The sequence below is a fragment of the Colobus angolensis genome, unplaced genomic scaffold, assembly GCF_000951035.1.
Source record: "Colobus angolensis palliatus isolate OR3802 unplaced genomic scaffold, Cang.pa_1.0 Scaffold27, whole genome shotgun sequence".
NCBI classification, from domain to species: Eukaryota; Metazoa; Chordata; class Mammalia; order Primates; family Cercopithecidae; genus Colobus; species Colobus angolensis.
Genome location: NW_012115932.1, coordinates 14,459,002 through 14,484,870, shown reverse-complemented (window position 1 = coordinate 14,484,870; position 25,869 = coordinate 14,459,002). Strand labels below are relative to the sequence as shown.

At 47.7% G+C, this 25,869-nt stretch overlaps 1 protein-coding gene across 1 annotated transcript in view; it reads right to left on the bottom strand.

The window, feature by feature from the left end:
* Window positions 1–25,869, bottom strand: part of KCNIP1 (Kv channel interacting protein 1) — a 389,539-nt gene that overhangs the window by 238,018 nt on the left and 125,652 nt on the right. The gene's annotated exons all lie outside the window — the stretch shown is intronic.

The following is a 25,869-nucleotide window of genomic DNA, read 5'->3' as shown; positions in this document are numbered from 1 at the left end:
TTAACCCACTGCCTGAACTCATGGAGAGGGGGAAAGTCGGCCCCGCCCAGAAAGGGGTGAAAAACATATCCAAATGGACGGTCAGGGCAAGAAGGTGCCGCCCTGCTCCGCGGGTCCTTGAGGGTTCTGCAGAATTCCCCCATGGCAGGGCCCACCTTCTACTGACAGGAAGTTGGGGAGGAGAAAGGAGCCCTCAGTCCCTCAGAGCCTTTACACTCCCATTTTTCTTTTTCTGTTTTTTGAGACGGAGTCTCCCTCTGTTGCCCAGGCTGGAGTGCAGTGGCTTGATCTCTGCTCACTGCAACCTCTGCCTCCCAGATTTTAGCGATTCTCCTGCCTCAGCCTCTGGAATAGCTGGGATTACAGGCGCCCACCACCAGGCCCAGATAAATTTTTTTTGTATTTTTTAGTATAGATGGGATTTCGCCCTATTGGCCAGGCTGGGCTTGAACTCCTGACCTCAGGTGATCCACCCGCCTCGGCCTCCCAAAGTGCTGGGATTACAGGCGAGAGCCACCGCACGTGGCCTGCTCTCTCGTTTTTCTGTTTCTTTCCTCCTTGGTTCTCCCTCTTCTCCCTTTCCAGCTCAAAAATGTATTAGCCATCAGCTCCTGGCACAGGTTGTTAGTGCTTGAAGGGGCAATGATTAGATTCAGGAAGCCATTTCCCTTCTGTGAGTGGCTTCTCACCCAAAGGGCAAAGTTTGCGTCCCTGCCTGTGAACTCAAAGCCTTGTGGTGTTGAAATGCAAGATTTACTCCCTGGAAGGTGGAGGAAGAGCTTCCCTCCCCCAAGTCTGAGCTGCTTGGGTTCCCACTGAGACCCATTGTGACACTAAGAATCCTTTACCCAAGCTGGCCCCCACACTCCCACCTGGTCATCTTTTCTCTGCCACACAGATACACACCATGTTAGCAGTTCACAGAACGCCCAGACAAAAGGCCTCATAAACAAGCATGCATGCCCATAAAATCCCACAAACATATGGGCTCAGCTCCTTAAGTCCGCAGACATTGCTATTGTACACACAGACAGACCCAAGGCTCATAATACACCTACAGTTGCCGCCCACAAAGACGGAGAGACACACAAACACACAGGCACGCAGACGCACACACAGTGCAAAACTGCATCATGGTCTGAACACGGACTGAACGCCACACAGGCATAGAGTTGAATCCCCAGGATACAGGCCCCTTGAGGGCTGCTTCCCTTAATGCTAGCCCATGAGCTGTCCCCTCAGGGCCACAGGTGGCCTGTGACTTGGTTTTATTCATGTCCCTGAAGAGTTTTCTTCACCTATGCAGCATTCAATGCTTTTCTGCAATCCCAGCATGTGCCCTGTTTTGTGCCACAGGGGAGGTGCACTTACGAACATACTTCCTTCCCTTTGCATTGCCAACTGCTGTGCAACCACATTGTCCACATGATGCCCACCAAAGCCCTGTGAATTAAGCAGGTGCCTGACCATCACCACAGAGAGAAATTGAGGCTTACCTAGTGTTAGAAATTTGCCTGAAGTTGCCCAACCAGGATGTGGGATTAGAAGTTGAGTTCCAGGCCTCTGTCATGGTCTTCTGGGGAATCCCCTGCTCACAGATGAGGACACTGAGCCAGAAAGACCTGCTGGGGGCCCCACGATATTCACAGCCTCTGCTCTCCTAACTGCCAGCTCAGGGCTTGTCCAGGCCAGGGAAGCCTTGAATCCTGGAAGACCGGGCAGAGGCTGGTGGTTCCTGCTTCCCTCCTGCCTTCTCTATTGGGGAAGAGGGGGTGTGGGGCTGAAGCTCGGGGTCACTAGAGGACCAAGTAGGATGTCCAGGATTCAGGGAACAGAGGAGAGCCCTTTGCTGAGGAGAAGGTGAAGCCACCCTGGGTGTCTTTGCCAACTTCTCCGGGACACCACTGTGGGAGCACCAAGCTACTTCCCCCTCGGGGCTCTGCTAATTTTCATGGTACCTGAATGACCATAAGGACAGCACTTGAGAGGTCACAAAAGTCTAGAATGTCATCCTCTCATTTCTGCTTCCCCACAACCCACCGAAGAAGCAGAGTACAGATGACTTGCTCCATTTTGCAGATCAGAAATAGCAAAGTGCTTCTGGACGTGTTTGCAATTGGCTGCCTCTGAACAGTAGGTGTAAAGTGAAGTCACCAAAATAAAATCCAAACCATTGAACATGAATTATGAGGTATTTTTTGTGGCCTGTGGCTTCTTCTACAAATCCTGCCTGATGCCGGTGCTCCGTTTGTGGCTCAGCCCCCCAGACCCCTCACTATTTCTCAGATGCGTGTTGTGGCTCTGCTTCAGGGCCTTTGCACGTGCTGTTCCCTCTGCCTGGAAAGTTCCTCACCTCTTTCTCCTTCTGGCCACCCGCTGCTTACCCTGGGATATCTACTGCAGATGTCATCTCCTCCAGGGATCCCTCCCTGGCCCCGAGTCAGTGCCCCACTTGCGGTTTCCATAGCACTCAGGGCTCCTTGTCTTATCAGAGGACTCCTTGCTTTGCTTCTCATTGTTCCGTTCCTTGCCTGTCTCTCCCTCTGGACTGCTTTAACTGATTTACGTACTGATTTAACTCTCTACTTTCTGCTTACTCTCTGGTTTCTGACAGGGGTATAGTCAATCTATGCTGAATAAATGAATGACTGAGTTGATTTTCTTTGCTCAGTGACCCAGTTAGTAAGTAAAAACTGATGATTACCAGATCATCCTTGCCCCTTAAACAGATTTTTTCCGGGCGTGGTGGCTCACGCCTGTAATCCCAGCACTTTGGGAGGCCGAGGCAGGTGGATCACTTGAGGACAGGAGTTTGAGACAAGCCTAGCCAACATGGTAAAACTCTATCTCTACTAAAAATACAAAAATTAGCCCAGCATAGTGGCGTACACCTGTAATCCTCACTACTCAGGAGGCTGAGGCAGGAGAATCACTTGACCCTGGGAGGCAGAGGTTGCAGTGGCCAAGACTGCACCACTGTACTCCAACCTGGGTAACAGAGCAAGACTCTCAAAAAAAAAAAAAAAAAAAGATTCTTTTGAGAGAGTAGACACATGCTCTGCCAAGTGAAGATTCATTCATTCACTTATTCATTCAACAAATATTAATTCATTCATGTATCTACCATGTACCAGACATTTACATGCACAATAGCTCATTTATTCCTGCAGATGCCTTGTGACATAGGTATTATTTGCAGATAAATACACACACGTGTGCATGTGCCCACTGTACAATGCAGCCGACATCACCCCTGAGATGCTCACAAACAATGTGTCTAAGTAGGAGAACACAGGTAAGTGTGAGGGGCAAGAGAGAAAGATGAGGATGACAGGCCCTCTCTCTGCCTACTGGGAACTTGCAACAGAGAGCAGAGAACTGCATGGGGAGAGAGGGAGTGACAGGAGTGCTGAGGAAGCCTCCCATCAGTCACCCTGACTGCAGGAGCCATTTGTCCTGTTGTCCCTGATGTACTCACTATGGCAACCTTGCCAGCCCCATCCAACCTGAGGTTCAGTGGCTGTGGCTCCCTTTACTCTGGAAGGTGAGTTAGTTCATGCACTGTCTCCAGCTCTGACCCCTCCCTCATGCACCCTGGTGTAGACTGAATGTTTGTGTCCCTCCAAAATCCCTATGTTGAAGCTCTAAGCCCCTGTGTGGCTGTATTTGGAGAAGGGGCCTCTAAGTAGCTAAAGAAGGTTAAAAGAGGTCATAAGGGTGGGGCCCTGATCTGATAGAGTTAGTGTCCTTACAAGGAGAGATGCCAAAGACCCCCATGCACAAAGATGTCATGTGAGCACACAGGGAAAAGGTAGATGCAACCCAAGGTGAGAGGCTTCACCAGATGCCAACCCTGCTGGCACTTTGATCTTGGACTTCCAGTTTTCAGAACCGTAAGAAAATAGATTTCTGTTTTATAAGCCACCTAGACTGTGGTATTTTTTGAAGGCATTCCAAGCGGACCGATACACAACCCCAGTGTCAATCCCTGAGCTCAGAAGGTTCTGGATGCAAGGCCTTCCTTCTGCCATGAGCCTCCATATAGGACTCCTCAGGGCACTCCTCTGGGGCTGTTCAGGGAGGAAAGAGTGAGGTTGTCAGACCTGTAGAAATCTTGTCAAAACATGCGTGTGCTTGTCTGAGTTTGTGTAACACACAAGCCCTGTTCTTTCCCTCCCTCACTCTCTCCTTTCTTCCTCTCTGTATCTCTTTCTTTCTTAATTTATTTCTTCCTCCCTACTCCTTTTCTTCTTCCCTACTCAGTGCTCCTTCAGCCATGTTTCTTCTCATCCCTATGGACTATAGTAGTTCCTTCCAGGCACAGAGGTAACATAGCATCAGACTGAGAGCACGAATTTGGGAGGCTGCTAGAACTGGGTTCAAACACTGAGCTTGCCCCTTTACTCTGAAACTGTGGGCATGATGAGTATGATCTGTGAACCCTGCTTTCAGCTTCTTGTGGATTACATTCATAATTCCTTTAGTAACTGATTGTGTTGCTGTGAGGGATTGGTGACATGATGTTTGTAAGGCTCTTAGCAGGTGCCTGCACAGAGTGGCCCATTACTGAAGGTGGACTGCCCTATTCCTGTTGCTGTGGGCCAGATATCCTGCTGGGTTAAAGGGGTATAAAAATGAGTAAGCCATAGCCTTTCCCTCGGCTTCCATCTTTGCTCTTCATCTGTTTGATAGGAAATCTATTCTCAGGGTCCCCATCTGGTATTAAAAGACTCAGATTAGTTAAGGAAGGGAATGCAGTTGGCACCTGATTATGTGCAATTCAGCACTACGCTTGCTGCTGTCTTGTACCATTTCCCAAATGTTCTGCATGCATAAGTCTGGCCTCAAATAGACTGGGAGCTTTTAGAAAGCAAAGGCCGAGTCTCCTGCTTTGCATTCCCCCCCTCCACCGCCCCCATCCACCGCTACTCAGCCTGGCCCAGAACATCCTAAGTGTTCTACAAATACTCAAACTGAGATCCTTCAGGGCAGGGGAAAGGGTGTCATCATTTACCCCTGAGTTCATATGAACCTAATCCCATGTCCCCTGGTATGTAACCCTGGCCCTTAGCCTCCCCACCTGTGGAACATGAACCCAATCATGTCATGGGGTTGTGAGAATGGGGTAAGATAAAGTAAAGGGAAAGCGCTTGTCTCTCTGTAAAGCACTCTGCAAAGGTCCTTTATTGTTATTTGCTTTGGGGTTCATTGGATCATTCATTCATTCGTTCAATGAATATTTATTAAGCACCATCTACCTGCCAGGCACTATTCTAAATATATGGATCAATAACAAGCAAGAAGAGGCAAGAGTACCTGCTCTCAGGAAGCTGGAGGTCTAGAGCTGAAGAAAATCAAATCATCTCCTCATTACAAATTGCATTCAGGCTGGGAAAGAAAGAGTAGGGCAGTAAGCTCAGGGTAGCAGGTGCTTGAAGAAGCCTGGTATCACCTTGTGTGAACAGTGAAGTGATGACATAGGACATATAGGTCTTCAGAGGGCAGGGAAGTAGATATGACTTTCAGGTCAAGGAGATGAGGCTTAAAGTCCTGGGTTTGTTTTGTGACCTTGCGCAAATTATTTGACCTTTGAGCCCCTCAATTTTATCATGTTTGCAAGGAGAACAATCTCAGCAATATTGATGGAGGTCGCAGGGTGAGGTTGAAAGTTACCGTGGTTACAAAAGTGCCTGACACAGGGTCTCCCTGGCTGATTCAGAAAACACAAACTCCATGCCTCACTTTCCCCTTCCAGTCCCCTTTGCTTGGACCTTCTCCCCTACCTCCCCAGGAGGAAGAAAAAACCTTTGAATAGGACTTGGGTTTGGGAAGCAGCTCTCCTGGGCTGCATTCTTATGCATCAAGCATGGCCTCATCTATCGAGGTTGATCATGTTCTGGAGGGAGCAGGACTGACATGGACTGCAGGGGAAGCCGGGGAAGCCAGGGCACGGGCTCTGCCCTTCACGTCCTGACGGCTACGCTGCTCAAGGATTCCCCCTTCATGCTTCTGCACTGCCACAGTCTCCACCAGAGCTGAGATGAGTTCAGACAGAGTGCAGCCACCCACGCAGCTGGGACACTGGCGGTAAAGCCCTCCAACTTACCCAGATCCTGCTAGGAGTGTGTGTGTGGCGGGGCGGGGGCAGGGGTAGTCAGGGAGAGAGGGAAGGATATTCCTGGAGACCAGGGAAGTCATGGGTGCCAGCACTATGCTTGGCGCAAGGCAGATGCTTCATGAATATTGATCAAATGGCTGTCTGGGGGTGGACGGAAGGGTGGATAGAAAGGGGACGGGTGGCTAGATGGATGGATTCAAATATGTTCTAACAAACTGTAAGTATCTGATAAAACCTGTGAATCTTTTCCCCCAGAGTTACCATGCAGCATGCACACATGCTCACGCTTGGGGTAGAATTTCAGACCCTCCCCCGTGAAACACAGCCTTGGACACTTGGTGAAGAAACTTTGTCCTAAGGAGGAAAGGTTATGGTAAGGGATTTTATCCATTCATCCCTTAGCTGTGTGCCTTTAACTTCCCTGATCCTCAGTTTCAACATCTATAAAACAGGTACAATAATCATGCCTATGTCTTAGGGCTGCTGTGAGGATTAAATGACTAGAAGCATTTAAGTGCTTTAGTGTGGTACCTGGGAGATTGCAAGGCTCATGAAAAAGGCAGGTCATTAACATATCCACTAATCTGCATTCATTCATTCAATCATTCATTCACTCATTCATTCATTCACTCACAACTTTGTGAGGGCATCAAGTGAGTGCCTCTCGTTCATCGCACCTGAGCAGGGCTCTGGGGCTCTCTGCAGAGCTTGATTCTCACTGCATTAGGGAACTCAGTCTTAGGGTGCTTAAGTAAACAAGTCACTATAACATCCCAGACTTCACCAAGATCCCTCTCTAGTTCTGCTGCTGAGAGTCAAAGGCACCGAAGTCCTGGAGACTCGGCAAGGTCAGGGGTCTAGATCAGCCTAGGAGAGTGAAGGTCAGGGTGGAGAAATCAAGGGTGGAGCTGGGTAGAAAGGGATGGGAGCTGGAGGGAGTGAAAGTGAAACTTGAGCAGAGCAGAGCTGAGGTGGGGTGAGAGTGGCCCTGGGCAACTGCATTTCCAGGCCACAGTGGTGAGGTTGAGGGTGGACAGGCGAGACTGAAATGATAGGGGCAGTGGAGACAGATGTTGTAGTTAGAATTCCTTGTCTTTCTAAAGTGTGTGCAAAACATGGATCCATAATCTCCTTGGGTAACTGTCCAGGAGTCAATGGTGTTTCCTCCCCTGCTTTAGTCTCCCGAGGTGATAGAGTAATTGCATTAGCAGTGGCGGCCTCTGTTTATGGAGTTCTTACTGTGTGCCATCACATGCCTGATCTCACTTAATCATTTCAATAGCCCCAGAAGGAAAGACTCTCATTATCTCCTGTCTTATATATGAGGTATCTAAGGCACAGAGAGGTAAGCAACCTGCCTGAAGTCACTCAGTGAATAGATGGAGGAGCTGGCCTTGAACTCAGATGGTCTGACTCCAGAGCTCACACTCTTCGTGTCGCTCCAAGTCCTCCTGCTGCTCTTGCCACTGACCTCTAGCACTGTTTCTCTAGGGAGGCAGCAGTTCACTGGGGATTCACAGATAGGAGAGACGGGTGCATAGGGTAGGCACAAGGGTCCCCAGCCCTCTGAGTGGTGGATGATGCTCCCACCTATCCTCTTAGTGCCTGGAGGCTGCGGTTGTGATTACCAGCCTGCCGGGGTGCACACAGGGTCTTTCCCTCTTCAGCTCCTGCAGCCTGAAGACCCTGAGGAAGTGAGCAGGGAGGGGAGGAGGGAACAGCAACCCTGTGATTAGTAATCATGCCAGTGATGAGCCGATGAGCACACCCCTAACCCTGCATGGCCCACTGAACATGTCAGAGCTGGCTCTGGGCTCCCAGGCTCTCCACTCCTGGCATTGCTGCTACTGCAATTGGAGCCTGAAGAGGGAAGAAACCCAGGAGGAGGGAAGGAGGAAGGAATGGGGGAGAAAAGAGTCTCAGTTGCCCTCATGCTGAGGACTCACTCTGGGACAGGGCCCGCAAAAATGAGGCAACATACAACTGAGATATTAACGGATGTTCCTTCTATTACTTGCTGTGACCACACACCCTGCTGCACATTTGAGCTGTGGCATTCACTACCTGTGGAAGAGGTGGCACAGAAACAACGGTCACATCTTGGATTTTGAGACGAAACGCCTGGAAGAATATATGACTGGTTGGAGCAAGAGGGGTTTGCCCTTGTTCTCCACTTCAGGCGGAGTTTGAGGGTTGGTGGCCTGTTCAGCACTGACACCACAGACTTTGGTGGAATGTGGGAGCTGAGAGCAGACCCTGGCTTTTCTGAAGTGGATCCTGGGAGAGTGAACACAGCCTAGGGTCCCCCTCTGAGGTCTGCTACCTCTGTGTGTAGCAGAAGCATAGTACAGTCACTGACCTGGGTGTCTTTTTCAGGCAGGGGTTCCTGACCTACCTCTCCTGGGCAAGTCTGGTAAGGAGAAGGGGACTCTTCCCCTGCACCCAACAGTGGTGCGGTCCAGAAAACCCTCCTAGAGCCTGGGAAGCTCCAGCTGCGACTTGAATGGCACAGTGACCACAGAATGCACAGGAACCAGAACCTCTCGGGGTGCCTTTCTGGAGGCAAGGCACCTTTCTGATAGGGCTGCCCACCAGAGGTAGAGCCCACTTCATGCTCCATGCTCCATAAGCCCACCCCAAAACCTTCAGGCAACACTGGGGATGGGGCATCCTGAACTGATTGAGGGTTCTCTGCCACTAAGAGGAACGGGAACTTGGAATAGAAATTAAGTTCAGTGATTGAAGCAATAAGCAAAGTAACTTTCTGACACGTCAGAGTGAGTTATCTGAAATTCTTAGCTATTCGTAAAATGAGCCTCACAATGCCACTATGGCAGGTACTTCTCTTTTCTCCATTTTATACATTAGCAAATTGAAGTTCAGAGGCATGGTGTAATTCGCCCGAGCCACAAAGCTTGAGTGATCTGTAGAGTCTGAGTTTGAACCTGATCTCTCTGCCTTCAAAGCCAATGCTATTATCCACTAAGGAAGGAAAGCAGACTGGAGCAGGGACGGGAAGAGGAAGAACTGTGAGGAAACAGCAGTATTGGGAACAAGAAGTGGGTGATGGGGAGCCCTCCTCTCACCCTCCCTCCCAGGATGAAGTTGGTCCTGAGTTAGAGAAGAGTGACTGTGAAGAGCCTTGGTCTTGGTTTAGAGAACAACACAGGACATAGGCACGTAGCATGGCACATAGATGGCCAGGTGGAGGGAGAAGGATGAAGCAGCAGTTCCAAGAGCTGTGACACGCATGTAGCAATTATTACCTGGGCCCCCAAGAGCACCACCTTTCCTCCCAAGAGTACCCGCAGGAACATCTACATCAGAGGCCAGGCTGGCCCTCTTCTTCCCTCACACTACATGGAAGATCCTGTCCCAGGCTGACACAAGACACTACCTTGACTAGAGCTGCCCTTCAAGCCAAGTTCTGTTTCTGTTGCCCCTTCTTGCACTGGGCTGGCCTGTATCAAGTAAAGGGGTTGGGCACTCTAGTTGGTGCTGGGGGGAGCTAATTGACAGTCCAGGGCTCTCTTGCCCTAGGCTGGCATTTGCATGATCCATTAGTATTCGTGCCCACAGCTCAGGGCTGCTCTGGATGGAGGACACTATGCAGATGAGCATTGAGCAGGGTGTGCAAAGAGAAACTGATGTGGTTTGCTGGGAATCAAGGCTACTAAGGAGACTGAGGAAGGCTGCAGACCTGGGACTGGAGCTTCTCGCCTGGTTCCCACATTGCCAGTCCCTGGGGTCTCTGCTGTCTATGATGTATGGGCTCCCAGCCAGTCCCTCCAATAATTTAGCCAGCATCCACCGGGCCCCTGCTCTGCCCCACCTGTCCTGCGATGGCACCAGGGAGGCAGTGAGAGATGAGGTGGGTGTGGTTCTGGACCTTAGAAAGCTCACAGTTCCATGGAGAGAGTGGAGTATGCACTATCTGCAATCAACCAAGAGGCCACACCAGCTGAGAAGAGACATTTAATTAAACCTGGAGAAGGAAGAGTGGGGCATGGGGAGGGGTCCAGGCCAGGCTTCTCAAAAGAGGAGATGCTTGAGTGGGGTCCTGAAAGATGAATCAGAATTTTCCAGCCAAACACCACTCTTAACACATGACTTCATTCAGTGTCCTCCTCTTTAACCACCTGCAGAGGAGTCACAGTCTATTTCACTCTCATAAGGGTGCCCTGGTGAGCTAAGCAACAATGCTTCACTAACCCCATCTATGGGCTCACCAACCTGCAACTGGAGGGACTTTGGAGAAAGCAGGTTCAGCCACCATGGGTGACTGAACTCGATAATGCCTGTAATTCATGATTGAAAGGAGCGGCTGAGTCACCCAGAGCAATGGGATCTTCCTAAAGATCTCCAGGGATGGAACCTTCCTAGCTTCTGTATGCAACCTATTCCAACCTTCTACTCAGATCCAGGAAGTGCTTTCTAATATCTCATGAATTTCTGCTGAACTGAAGAGCATTGACTCTTACTACTCCCGGAAGAAGGGCATGGAATGCCTCATCTGAGAACCCATTGTGCAAGCTGCCAGAGCCACACAAAGCCCTGAGTGTCTTCAATTCAGCATCAGGATGGGATGGGGGAGCTCACATTTGGTGGGGGATACAGATATAGGTAGTAAACAAAACTTTCTACCACAGAAACCAAGTGGGCGGGACTGGTGGAAGGCTAAGGGATTTGACCTACACTCAGGCTCTGATTCTGACTGTGCACATCTGTGGCATCATAGAAAGGGGCCGGGAGAGGTAGCTCAAGCCTGTAATCCCAGCACTTTGGGAGGTCAAGATGGGTGGATCATGAGGTCAGGGGATCAACACCATCCTGGCTAACATAGTGAAACTCTGTCTCTTCTAAAAATACAGAAAAATTAGCCAGGCATGGTGGCAGGCGCCTGTAGTCCCAGCTACTCAGGAGGCGGAGGCAGGAGAATCACTTGAACCCGGGAGATGGATGTCACGCCTCTGCACTCCAGCCTGGGCAACAGAGCGAGACTCCGTCTCAAAAAAAAAAAAAAAAAAAAGATATTTGATCTCTGTCTCCATTCCTAGCACAAAGCCCCTACCTAAAACCCTTGTAGTTTCCCAAGTGATGAGGGTATAGGAGCATCTTTTGTTCCAATGAGGTGACTCTTGGTGAGCCCTTGATAGCTTCAGGATTGGGCTGGTCACCAAAAAGACCAAGCCTTAAGTGGAAGCTTGAGACCTTCAGCCCCACCCCCAACTTCTGGAGAGAAGGGGGAGGATGGAGATGGAGTCAGTCACTATTGGCCAATAATTTCATCAATTATGCTTATGTAATTGAACATCCATAAAAACCCCTAAGCACCAAGATTTGGAGAGCTTCCCTGTTGGTGAGCGCATGCAAGTGCTGGGAGAAAGGCATGTCTGCAGAGGGCGTAGAAACTCGATGCCTTCCTCCCCCAACCCCATATACTCCCTGATTCATTCATTTCATTTGGCTACTTCTGAGTTACATCCTTTAAAACAAACCAGTAAAAATAAGTAATATGTGTTCCTGAGTTCCGTGAGCTTCTTTAGCAAATTATGAGACCTGAGGATGGGGTCTTAGGTTTTAGCTACCTCCCCTGGCCCCTTTCTATGAGACCACAGATGTGCACAGTCAGAATCAGATCCTGACTTGACTTATAGCTGATTGGTCAGAAGTCCTGGTGGTCTGAGACTGGCCACTGGTGTCCGAACTGGGGGTAGTTTTGTGGGACGGGGCCTTTAACCTGTGGGGCCTGTGCTAACTCTGGATAGTTAGTGTCAGAACTGGATTGAGTTGTGGAGTACCCAGAACTGGTGTCTGAGAAGTGGAGAAAAGTTGGGGTGAGCAGGAAAAGAGAACTCCTCAACATCATTCTGAAAACTCAGAAGGAGTCTCCCCAGAAAACAAGGGCTCCCCTAGAGTTACACTACTGGAAGTTAGAGGGGCTTTATATGCCATCTAGCTGGGCCCTATTTCCACAGACGGCCCAGGGAGGGGTGAAGTCTGCTTAGCAAAGCACAGAGAGACAGTGGCAGAGCTGGGACTGCAACTTAGGGCTCTGGAAAGGTTCCGGCATATTTAAAATTCCGTGAGTTTGCTGCAACTGCCAAGACCTCCCCTGTAGGTCTAGATGCACATTTACTCTTGGCTTCCTGTGAGGCATAAATGAGCACAGGAAAAGGCCTCTGTACAAAAACGTTCCTTTTTCCCCTTTACTAAATGCCCTCAAGATGACATAATATCACATGAAGCTTAAACCACAAATATCTGGAGGAAGTTGGCACTGACCCGGAATTCAGACTAAAGTACAAATGACTGATATTATACTGTGAGCCAGAATTGCTAGGTAAGTGATGAGGAGGAAATAAGAGCACTGGAGATATGAATCCGGTTAGAGCGGTGGGAGATGTGGGCCGGGAGAGTAGCCTGAGGCCTTCAGTACATCACGGAAGCAAGGGTGAGAGCGGTCAGCTGAGTCAAGGACATGGCCTATCCAACTTTGGATGCCCCAGAGACCTTTGAACAAAGTAGGTTCACCATGAATATAGATGATTTTGAATGCTTTCACTTTGCAGAGGAGGAGCGTGAACAGAGAGATTAAGCAACTCAGCCATGGTCACACAGCGCTTCTCATGGCTTAATGAGTATCTCAATTTACATGCAGATATTGGCTGGAAAGTACCGGAGAGAACCTGTTGCCCCACCTTGAACCCTCTCAGTCTTATTCACTGGGGTGGGGTGGAGATGAGTGTACTGGGAGACTGGTGAATGTCCTTGACCCTCAAACCCTGGAGTTCATCTCCTTCTTGCAGCTGCCAGGCTCATTATCCTCTGCACATGGCAGACATCCCAGGGCTGCCTGTAGGCATGTGGGGCTTGGGGCAGTTGGAGGGGGGACCTGTGGGAGACCCTCAATTCTCCTATTGCTTTGCTAGGGACCCAGTGACTAAGTTTACTTCATGAGGCTGGAAATAGGGCATAGGTTTTAGCCTCAGGCCTCATTCCCCAGGATAGCTCCCGCCAGTCATAAAGGGGGTAACTTCTGCCCTGAGCCTCCATTTTTTCTCAAATTGTTCATGGGAGAGGAGTGTGAGTGATTGCTGCCTTTCAACTTCAAGACAAAGCACAGTTCTGGGTCCAGAATCCCGGCCGCAAATAACATCGCAGTTGTATTTCACGTGGTCTGCTCAGAACTGTCTGAAGGTATGGGTGCACACCAGCGGGAGGAGGCAGGGGACCAAGAGAAGGGGGTCTAGCAATATGGAGAAAGAAGGAAAGAGATCAGGGATTGGTGCGGCTCTGGGGCCTTTCCAGAACACTGAGGGAGAGGAGAAGGGCCAGCCCCTGCCCAGGGGTCTCCTGCACGAGGTCCTTACCCCCAGGATGGCCCTGGCCAAGATCTGGCGGCAACCAGACAGTCTCATTCCTTCTCTGCTGACAATGTGCAATCTTGGTTTCCTATAGTACGGCTTTCTCATTCTCAAGGGAAATTTCTGTCTGTTTCTGGCAGCGGTCCTCCATCTTTTGGGGTAAGTGCTGAGGTGACGGATGGAGTCATCATCCCCTACCTCTTCCTTCAGTGCCTGCAGCCTCCCAGGCTGCTCCATCACCACTGTGGGGCCACTGGGTCAGCCTCCCTGCCTGGCTGGCCTCCTGCCCTCTGGCCTCCAGGGGAGAAGGCACATCCTTCCTCTTTAACACTAATGAAGTCTTCCTTCTGCTCAGAGCCCAAGTGGGCTTGGGGTCAGTACTCTTACCCACTTGGCTCAGCTCTGCACTCTGGCTCAGTAATTACACCCCACACCTCATTGCAGACAGGCCCCAGCTCAGCTTTTCTGCACCTTCACCTCCTGGAATCTTAAAAAGTCCTCTCCAGGCTTCAGGGACTGTGGGTGTGTAAATTCTCTCTCTTCCGGGTCCTCTGCAGGCCTGGCATTTGCTCACGTGGATGCTTCCCCGAGCACACACACTCAAGACACCGTCCCCCGGGCTCTGTTCCATCTGGCTGAGTCCCAGTCCTTGCTCTTGGCTTTGCTCATGTCCTGTGGCCTCTCCCCCAGGAAGCCTTCCCTGGTTTACTTCATAGTCTCTCTCTACCTTCTGAGACCAACAAGTGGTACCTGCTTGCTTCTTGGAGCTCTGAACACCCGGCACTGGGAGCACTGGGCTTTGTACCTTGTAGGTGCATACACTAAATTGTGAATGGATGAGCAGATGAATGAATGAATACGCAATTATGTGTTTATCCTCCTCCTCTGATACTTAACCGTATGTTACTTTGTTTTGCTTTTTAACTGCTTCACAGAGAATGATGATGGAAAACCTTGAAGGAAGGACACTTTTCCTACATGTGACTACTCATTCATCACCCAGGCTCATCCAGCAGACCTCATCTGCACCAGGCATGAGGACACAAGGACTCATGACACATGCCTCTGCCCTTCAAGAAGCCCTAGTGTCATGGTTCTTGGCCCTTCCTGGGATCCTTTTGAAAATCTGATGAAACTCTGAACTCTCTCCCTCAAAACACAAACACACCAAATGGTTAAAATATGGGGTAAGTGTCAAGAACCCCTGAAATCATAGTTTAAGAACTGCTGGTCTGGTGAGAAAGAGAAGCAAGTTGATTAGGCAATTTTAATATCTTTTGCTAAAGGCTATTCCAGGAGGCACCATCAACTTATATTGGGGGTTCACAGAAAATAGTCATTAACTCAGTCTGAGGTGGGACAGGGTGTTTCAGGTAGCGGGGATCAAGGAAGATATTTCAGAAGGGCTAACTCTTGAGGAATGAGTAGAAACTTATGAGGCAGTCAAAGGGAGACAAGGAGGAAGGCGAACCAGCATGTACAACATGCAGGCCACTGTGTTTAGGGGTTGCCAGGAGCTAGGAGGAGTCAGGACTTTTTTTCTGGGGGAAGAAAAATGTTCTGTGACTAGGCTGGGAGCAGTGGCTCATGTCTGTAATTTCAGCACTTTGGGAGGCCAGGGTAGGTGGATTCCTTGAGCCCAGAAGTTTGAGACCAGCTTGGGTAACATGGCCCCTGTCTCTACAAAAAATACAAAAATTAGCTGGATTTGGTGGCATGTGCCTGTAGTCCCAGCCACTCGAGGGGCTGAGGTGGGAGGATTGCTTGAACTGAGGAGGTGGAGGTTACAGTGAGTTGAGATCCCTTCACTGCACTCCAGCCTGGGTGACACAGCCAGACCCTGTCTTAAAAAAAAAAAAAAGAGAGAGAAAATAAAAAGACAAGTTCTATGACTAGATCATGATGATGATTTCACAACCTTGTGAATATGCTAAAAACATGGAATTGTGCACTTTAAAAGGGTTAATTTATGCTATGGTGTGTGAATTGTGTTGGTTAATTTTGTGTGTCAACTTGCCTGGGCCATAGGACCCAGTTGTTTCATCAAACACCAGTCTAGATGTTGCTGTGAAGGCATTTTTTTCAAAAAAATTATCATTTAAAACAAGAGTCTTTGAAGAAAGTGGATTACTCTCCATAGTATGTGTAAACTTCACTGAGTCAGCTGAAGGCCTTCAGGGAAAAAGACTGAGGTCTCCCCAGGAACAAACAATTCTGCCTGCAACTTTTCCCTGGGTCTCCTGCCCTGCCGATTTTGAGTTTCCCTTGACTACCTGCCCTGCCGATTTTGAATTTGCCAGCCCCTATAATCATGTAGGCCAATTCCTTAAAGGAAATCTCTTTCTCTCTAGATATATAGATATGTGTGTGTGTGAGTGTGTGTAATATATAATAATGTGTATAATATATATACACACACATGCTACTGGTTCTGTTTCTCTGGAGAACCCTGACTAATATATGAATTATCCTTCAACTTAGAAATGTTCATTAACGAGGGATTAAATAAATAATAGTGAGACCGTAAAAGACAAGTACACAGGCATGCACCAGTGTGGTGCACTCAGGGTGGCAGGTACATGCTGGGGAGGAGAGAAAGCTGGCTGGGGCAGGCAGGGGCCAGACAATGGCTAGCCTTGACTGTCAAGCTGTGGCCCTCTCTTGCCTGTAGGATAGCAAATCTTAGTTGGGTTCCTTTTGATTACAAAAACCAGAAACTGACTCTGGCCAACTTCGGCATAATGAAGAAGCTATGAGAAGGGTATGGGTATGGGTATGCTTCATGAGTCCTTGTGTCCTCATGCCTGGTGCAGATGAGGTCTGCTGGATGCTTAAATGTTAAGCATTTAAGCTTGAAAATGCTTAACAACCAAATCCAGAAACTGGCAGGAGCCAGGGAAATCCCAGGAATCTTGGCAGCAGGAACTCATGACTTGGATTTCTTAAGGATAAATCAGTTGCCACCACTTTTTGTTCTTGATTCCTCTGGTCAAAATGCAGGATCTCAGGAAAGACAATGTGATTGGTCACATGTGAGTCCACGTGCCCAACCCTTGCACCGGGAGTGCAAGGCAGAATCCCTTGTTTGAAATTCTTGCCAGTTGGGTGGTGTTTGCGCCTGCTGCTGGGAAAATGGGGAGTAGAGGCTTGCAGGTAGATCAGCCAGAGTACATGGCACAGGTGACACTGGAATCCCTGACCTGCTAATAAATGAAAACAGGACCTGATGTCCACTGAGTCGAGCAACTGGGAATTTGTTACAGCAAGGACATTGTCCCCACCTCTGGCTGTGTTAGGATCACAGAACACCTGTCACCAGGGAACAGAATTTTTTCACAGATCCCTGATGTTTCTAGCTGTGTGACCTTAGTCAACACACTCAGCCTCTCTGAAATGCAACATCTGGGGGAAAAAATGAAAGAAAAATGAAGCAAGAAGAAAAGGAAGGAGAAGAAGAAGAAGAAGAAGGAGGAGGAGGAGGAGGAGGAGGAGGAGAAATGTAATGTCCTCACCTGCTTGGGGCAGGCCATTTTACCCACCTTCTGGGCTTCTTAGGAGGATAAAATGAGAAAACACGTGGGGTGACGTCTGGCCCAGGGTCTGACATATTCCAAGGCTCTGTCCCTCCTTGATGATGCTCTGATGATTCAAATGCTCTGTCCCTCCAGTCTTGATGATGCTGAGTCTAGAGGAAGGGCACAAGCAGCCTTTTCCAGTCCGTTTTCAATTAAATTGAGCCCGGCTGGGGCTGGGGCTGGGGGTCTTTGGGCTGGGCTGGGTTGCTCTTTCCTTGGGCTCCCCATTTTCTCTTGTCTTTCCCGTGCCAGTCCCAGAGGCAGCCTGGAGGCCTTGGCCTTCCTCTGAGATCATGTCATCAGCAGTCCCTCTCCCTGGCCCCTTTGGGAAGGGAAGTGAAGCTCAACCCTCAGAGGCAGAGGGTGGGCCTGGTGGAGACTTAGCTGCCCTAGATCCCTTGAAGATTCCTGGAGGCGCTTCCCAGAATAGGGTTTATGAATCTTCATGACCCTGAAGGTGGGCCTTGTGTCTGTGTGTGAGTCTACGCGTGCTGTTGACTCACAGGGCTCAGCTCTGGGCCACCAGCCACCCTCCCCATCCACACCCTGGGCCCAGAGCTGGGCTCTGTGGGCTTGAGTTTGGGATATGGAGTGGTATGGTGAAGGAAGGAGCAAAGGTTTTATCCTTAAGAAATCCAGCTGAGGAAGGGATAATGGGACTCCCTTCCAAGCCCAAGACCAGAGGTCCAGGCCAGGCCACAGTTGTGTAGGGTCATGAAAGACCTAGCTCTGGCCTTGTACAGTGGCTCACACCTGTAATCCCAGCACTTTGAGAGACCGAGGCGGGCAGATCATCTGAGGTCTGGAGCTTGAGACTAACCTAACCAACCTGGAGCAACCCCATCTCTACTAAAAATCCAAAATTAGCAGGGCGTGGTGGCGCATGACTGTAATCTAGCTACTCAGGCAGCTGAGGCAAGAGAATTGCTTGAAACTGGGAGGCAGAGATTGCGGTGAGTGGAGATCATGCAGCACTGCACTCTGGCCTGGGCAACAAGAGCGAAACTCCATAAAAAGAAAGAAAAAAAGAGAGAGAGAGAAAGAAAGAAAGAGAGAAAGAAAGAAAGAGAGAAAGAAAGAAAGAGAGAAAGAAAGAAAGAGAAAGAAAGAAAGAAAGAAAGAAAGAAAGAAAGAAAGAAAGAAAGAAAGAAGGAAGGAAAAAAGAAAGAAAGAAAGAAAAAGAAAGAGAAAGAAAGAAAGAAAGAAGGAAGGAAAAAAGAAAGAAAGAAAGAAAAAGAAAGAAGGAAAGAAAGAAAGAAAGAAAGAAAGAAAGAAAGAAAGAAAGAAAGCCAGCTCTGAGCCCACTGGGTGTGGGTGCAGAGGAGGAGGGTGGCAAATGGAAGAAGAAGTGGAGAGGGCAGATAAGTGAGCCAGAGACACAGAGGGAAGAAGGGAGAAGCAGAACACAGAGAGAGGGTGGAAAGGTGAAGGAGGGTGTGAGAGGCAAAGGGTGAAAAGAAGCCTGGCTAAGAGAGATTTGGGAAAGGAAGGGAGGGAGAGGGGAAGAGGGAGGAGAGAGAGAAGGGAAGGGGGGAAATGCGTAGAGAGAAGGACATATTGAGGGAAGACAAGAGACAGAGAAGAGGAAGAAAAGACAAATGGGTAGAGAGAAACAGAACAGAGCGATGGAATGAAAAAAGGAGAGACAAGGTGGGGATCACACAGCCTTGGAGGGAGAGAGGAAGCCAGAGGGAGGCCTGGTGGTCACCAGACTCTTGCCAGCTTCCCCAACGTGTGACGGAGGGCGTGCTGGCTGGGAGTCACCTGCCAGCCTCCTGGAGGGCCCGCACCTGATCGGCTTGTTTTCGCCATCTGAAGCTCTAAATGGTCTATTATCACAGAGAGAGCTCTTCACGTGCTTCCTCCCACCACCGCCCCCGAGGAACACATGCTATATTTGTGAGGTGACTCATCTGGCTGCCACAACCTCTGGGATCCCAGGCAGAATGCACGTTAGGAGTTCACCTTCAATTAGCCACAGGGCAGGGGAGACGGGGCCTCAATGGGGAGAGGGTGTGGAAGGAGTGACTCGGATGTGCCAGTCTTCTATCCTGTGGGGATTGGGCTGATGCAGACGGCCAGCAGGATGCTCTGTGGGGGGATGGCATGATGTGAGTGCCCCCCACCCCGGTGCCTTTTTTAAGCTCAGTCTCACTGAGGAATCTGACAATAGGAATTGTCTAAGAAATTCCTATTTCTCTTGGCAGCAAAGTGACGAGGTGGAGAATGGAGACTCTCCCTTCTGGCCACAACTCAACTCCCCAGGCTGTCTAAGTGCCTCCTACCTCTCCTTTGTTGCATTCATCAGTCATCACACCACACTCGTTGTGAAGTATTCTCATTATCATCGCGTCTTTCATGCCAGTAGACCGAAAGATCCCTGACTGCAGAATGAACCAACGAATGGACACATGCACCTATTTGAGAATCTACAGATGCTGTGTTTTTATCCCACCGAGGTATTTTTGACAACCATAAGGAAGGTGAAATTCAGAGACAGGTAGCCACTAACTTGCAGGATACAGCTATAAAGAAGAGTGGGGGATGTAGCCACTAACTTGCAGGATACAGCTATAAAGAAGAGTGGGGGATTTAACCAACCCAAATGTGACTGATTGCAGAGTTGTCCCAACCATCTGGGACCCTGTGGCCCCACACAGATCACCATCGACATGCATTAGCCAAGTTATGCAGTGATTGGTACTCTCCTCTTGCATGTTAACCCAATACAATCAGCCAGATGTCCTTAAAGAAAAAGAAGCAAGAGCAGCTGTAGCAGACAGGAGATGTGGTCTTAAAATGGAGAGGCCCGCTAGGTCCACTTTAAGGGGATTCAGAAGCTGACTGCAGATCTGTGCAATATCCCAGTGACGGTCACTAGAGAGTGCAGGAGGTTGCATCTCCTCCTGGGGAGGGAATGGTGGCTTTCATCTTTTTAGTCCGAAGGTCCCCAGCCTGGGATCACCCTAGGGTGTTCCCACCACAGCATGGATCCCTCTTGCCTCACAATTACCTATGATTTTCAGGCCTGGATGAGAGGCAGGGCAAGTGAGCTCTACAGAAACACCTGTCTCCACAACTTGCAGATGCACACACGTACTGCCCAAGCTATTTGGCTCTGCGGGCCCAAGACCCACTTTTGACCCCATCTGTCCTTGGAAACAAAAGGGAGGAAAGGCTGTTTCTTCCACCTCGTACTTTAACTTAAAAATGTAGGCTTATATTTGCCAGGGACACATGGAATCTAGTCATGACCAATTTGAAATCCTAAAAGACCAGATAAAACCTCTCAGGACAGAAGGGGTGGGACGATAGCAGCAAAGTGCTTCTTCTGATAATTGTCCCAAATTTATACCTCTAAACATCACCAGAGCTGTTTCAGTGGAAAGCAGAATTGGTGGAAGAAGGTTGTGGAAGTTATTATAATTTTGGAGCTAATAAAAATCTCTCTTGGACAGGCTTGGCCTTGGACATTGTTTGACTCCCACAGCATACCAGATGAAATCTGGTCTCTGGGGACTTTTAAAACATCAATGCCCAAGCCTCAGCAAAGACAAATTACATAAGAATGTCTGGGAGCTATGACTTTTGGGGAGAATGTTTCCTCAAAACACTAACGTCCGATATATCTAATTCCGGGCTCTGCCACCGATCATCTGTGAGTCCTAGAGAAACCACTTCAGTTACTTGATCCTTGGTTTCCCCAAAAGCAAAATGGAGCAAATCATGGTGCACATGTCATGGGGCCGTTGTAAGGGTTTTATGATATTATAGCTGCAAAAAGCCCCGTACTGTGCCTGGCACACGTTAGGGATTCAAACTTTGGCCATTGTAATTTTATTGTTATTATTCTTATTGATAAATATTGACTAATCACTGGCTAAAATTCTACCCTTCTTTGAACCCTGGAGAAAGCATATGAACTTGATGGTAGATGGGCACTGTTGGGGGAAGATTAATGGAGGTGTCCTGTGCTGCCTAAACGATAAACCTCTTCTCTAAGTGCAGAAGTGTTTTTTCCTGTTAATCGCTAATTGGAAAATATTAATATCTCCCACATTCTCAATTGGCCTAAAACACCCACCACTAGAGGAAATGCTAACGTGCCTGGCTTCGTTTAAGACATAGATTGCAAAGCATCCCATAACAACAGCCAACATTCTGTTAATCATATCGGAGGGAAGCCGAATGCTTTAGCAGTTGATAGAGGGCAGGGATTTAAAGAATTCACTTTACTACCTACATAAACAAAGAATAAGACTTGGAAACGGGGGCTCAGAAGCAAGAAGAGATAATTTCAGTTCTGATGTGTCCATGCAGACCACTCAGGAAAAAACCCACCATGGATGAGTTCCTTCTTGTCACTATAAAATCAACTCTCAAGAGCTATTTTTATAAAGCATGGGTGGGGTTATTCTCAATATTTCTTTCTGTCAAGGTAATAAATCACAAATTCATAAGCCCCTTCAGATAAGGTTAGATGCAGGCCCCTCATTAAGGTGAAACTGACCTCACTTCTACACTCTTCGGTGTGACCAAAGATGGATGAGAAATATCAAGTATTTCATAAATATTTATTTTCTAAACATAAAACAATAGAAAAGTGAGGTGTAACATATAGCTTGGACGAAGGGTTAAAGTGTTAAGCATGCCATTGATAAAATGTGTTTGGCATTTTTACATTAGAACAACATAATGGAGCAATGCTAATGTTAACTTGGAAGCACTAATGTGAACTCAACTTAAATCTTTTCCCACATCTGTCACTAACAGTGGAGACAGCAGCAGCAGCAATAGTACTAATGCCCACAACTCTCATGTGCCCCTAAATGCCCAGACTTTGTCTCTGACAGTTTTCTCCACAGGGGCTCTTTGGAAGGGTTGGCATGAGTAGGGTAAAACAAATGGTTTAAGCATGGAAGTTTCTTTTGTAACCAGAAAGCAACGATGCTGTCTAGAATATCACAGGGAGGTTCTGGAAGGACTAAGAAGCTAGATTAAAGAGGCTTCCTCTGGTCAGGCTCTGAGATTTTGAATATCAAATAAGATTGATAGCTATAATCAATTAAAACACATGGAGTCTGTGAAGAGCCGTAAGTTCCTAATGAAGCTATAAAGAGAAAAATTGATTTAAATGGCAAATGCAATAGGGTTTTATTTCATATTGTTTTTAATGGCAGATTTATATATGGGTGATATTATTTCTTCTATTAAATATATGCTGGGTTATTAAGCATCGCTAGGCACTTTTCTTTATCCTTGTAAGAAGGAAAGAGAGAATTTTGAATACATCTAACAGTATTAAAAAAATAGAAATTAGTAGTCATGCTTGGTAACATGTAAAGAGGGAACTGATAACATGGCAGGATAATTGGCCAAATGTGCTTATAAGGACAGCAAACTGCAGGGTTTAAATTCCTCGTCTTGGCCGAGTGCAGTGGCTCACACTGTAATCCCAGCACTTTGGGAGGTTGAGGTGGGTGGATCACTTGATCCCGGGAGTTTGAGACCAGCCTGGGAAATATGGAGCGACCTCATCTCAAATACAAAAAACACAAAAAATTAACCAGGCGTGGTAGCCTAATTGTCTCTTGAACCTGTGAGCCAGAGGTTGCAGTGAGCTGAGATCATAACACTGCACTCTAGCCTGGGTGACAGAGCGAGACTTTGTCTCAAAAAAAAAAAAAAAATTCCCTGGTCTCCTAGGACATGAAGCGCACTTTAGGAAACACTCTTTGTCTTGTTAGGTGGGTTCCTTAGAAAAGGATACCCATGTGAAGGCATGGACTTTTATATTCTTAGGCCACATTTAATCTCAAGTATAATCATGTTGGGAGACACTTTATCAGCTTCAAGTAAGAATCAGTAACCCCAGACCTGCTGGCCTGAGACTATTTTTCTTTTGATTCTGGAAGAAATTTGTATTCTTAGGAGAAACTGTATCACTTCATACTCTTATCCTAGGAAACTATCACATTGACTCTAAGAAAGTAACTGAGAAAATGTAAGAATCACGAGGTCAGGAGATCCAGACCATCCTGGCTAACACGGTGAAATCCCGTCTCTACTAAAAATACAAAAAACTAGCCGGGCGAGGTGGCGGGCGCCTCCAGTCCCAGCTACTCGGGAGGCTGAGGCAGGACAATGGCAGGAACCCGGGAGGCAGAGCTTGCAGTGAGCTGAGATCCGGCCACTGCGCTCCAGCCTGGGCGACAGAGTGAGACTCCATCTTAAAAAAAAAAAAAAAAAAAAACAATATATACCCATAATCTTCATACCTTTGTAACCAGTGTAAAGGTAAGTATGAGTATATATTTTTCAATCAGTGTGACGTTTTGTGTGCATTTTTGCTGACTTTTTAGGTGTTTGAAACGTTTAAGAGAGTCTGACATATTAAACTTATGGTTTTAATTAAAATGTTGGAGAGTGTGGTTAAATAATTTTGTAAACAATGATTTATAAGTTTAAGAATTTTTAATTGTTTCATTTTTTAATAAGTTTTTAATTTATTAATTGTACAGATAGTGTTCGAATGTCGAGAGGAATATTGTTTAATAGATGTATAGAATTCGGAAGTTAAATGTTAAACAAAGCACAAATATGAATCAGGAACACTAATCAGTGCTTTGTTTCATATTTAACTGATTCCTGAGTCAGTTTTGGTGACAAATATCCTTCCAATGCATCACAGTCCAAATTCCAGAGCCCTTATGTGAGCAAAACAACTCGGTATTACCCTTATGGAACTGTAGTAAGAAGAGAAGGGACTGATACATTTTTCCTTGGGGTATGTCAGGCTGAGCTTGCATTTTACTATGGCGATTCTTAGGAAAGGAGAAGTCTTCATGTCTTAAAGGAATTGATCAAATGGAGCTTTTCTCGGTCCTTTGCAGAAGGTGAGGGGGATCTTTGGGACGGAGTCCTAACCTCTCCCCCAGTTATCTCTGGTGCTTTCTGCTAGTGCCTGCTAAGACCTGAAGTTTACTTCTTTTCCCTCAGAACTCTGAGATTCTTATTTTATTAACTCATATAATCAGGATTTTATAGTCTAGGAAAACATAGACCATTACCTGCTTAGCGCCTCCAGCTGGTGACTTCTTAGAAATACAACAAGCCCCCTAGTTCTCTTAGTAACCAAAGGAGCAGGGTCCTTTCTGAAGGCTTGAATTCTATCTGACACCACACATTTGTGAATTTCTGTGCTTTGATGCCTTCTTGACAGGCAACTTGCAATCCCCCTTTTCAAAGTCTAAAGAAAACAGGATTGAAACATTTGGGAGCAAATGCCCTGCAAATATTGCCAATCTTTTTTTTTTCCCCCTCCTTTTCATTAACCACATTGAGAGTCATGCATGAAACTTGGATCTATATTGGTGTTTCGTTTATAGGGAGTGTTCGACTGTCTATCATTTTTATTCACCCTAAGCACCTTGAACATCCTACCGAACTGTAATCTTGAAAGCTAATGCTTCGTGAGAAACCTTTTCTTTTTTCCTTTAGAGCTTACAAGTGTGTCCTATTTAAAAGGAATCCAAGATGCCAAAATTTTCACATAGAAACTTAGACATCGTGGCAATTGTTCTTGCAATGAAAAACTCGGCTCGGTAGAGAGATGGTTTCCCGGGTAAACTGACCATGGGAAACTGACTTTGGAGTCGCACAGTCTTACAGTAAACCTTCAGACATGGGCTGAGTTCAGAGTCCCTAGGGCCATCTGGAGCTGCCAGCCAGAGAGTAAGACAACTTTGTGAGGATGGCAGAGAGAGGGTCCCACAAGCTCGAGGGATCTTCACTCCATCAGGGCTGCCATTAACAGCGGGTGCCCTCATGGGACTGGAAGGCCAGGGAAGCTTGTCCTCCAGCCACGAGTGTTGCAGAGTCTCTTAGACCATTAAAAGAGCCAAATTAAAGGAACATGTAACCTTTTCCTAAGTCTGCGATATCTTTCTAACCATTATGCTCCCAAACTTTATGACAATTATGTAATAACTAAGCAAGGAACTTACAAAAGACATCAAACGAATACAACTGCAATAAAGTCCATTTAGATAAAGCCCCAAATCTTTACCTGCCCCTCTGCCCCCATGAGGCCGTCTATCATTTGACCACTGTTGCCTCTCTGGCTTCATCTTGGCAGGTCGCCTCATGTGCCCTCTGCACTGAAAGATGGAGGTAGTTGTCTTGGACTCAACCTCCCAGGAGGCACGAAGATCTGAGATCCATTTCAATGACCCTTCTGCCATGAACCCTCCCCTGACACCTCCCCAGCAACAAGTTGAATTGGTACCATCTTCCCTGGCTGCACTTCTGTTGGAGTTTTTGTCATACTCTACTGCAAATATTAATTTACAGATCTATGAAGATGTGGGCTCTGCGGACAGGGCTGTTTTGGATTCATCGCTCTCTCTCCAGTGGCCTGTAGGGTGCAGCACTCAAAAATGTTTGTTCAAGGAGTGAGCAACAGCTACTAATGACTCCAAACCTGGCTATCAAATAAATAGATTAAGAGCCAACCCAGCCGGGTGCGTTGACTCACACCTCTAATCCCAGCACTTTGGGAGGCCGAGGTGGGTGGATCACGAGGTCAGGAGTTCAAGACCAGCCTGGCCAACATGGTGAAACCACGTCTCTACTAAAAAATACAAAAATTAGCTGAGCATGGTGGTGTGTGCCTGTAATCCCAGCTACTTGGGAGGCTGAGGCAGGAGAATTGCTTGAACTGGGACCCAGGAGGCGGAGATGGCAGTGAGCTGAGATTGCACCACTGCACTCCAGCCTGGGCTACAGAGTGAGACTCTGTCTCAAAAAA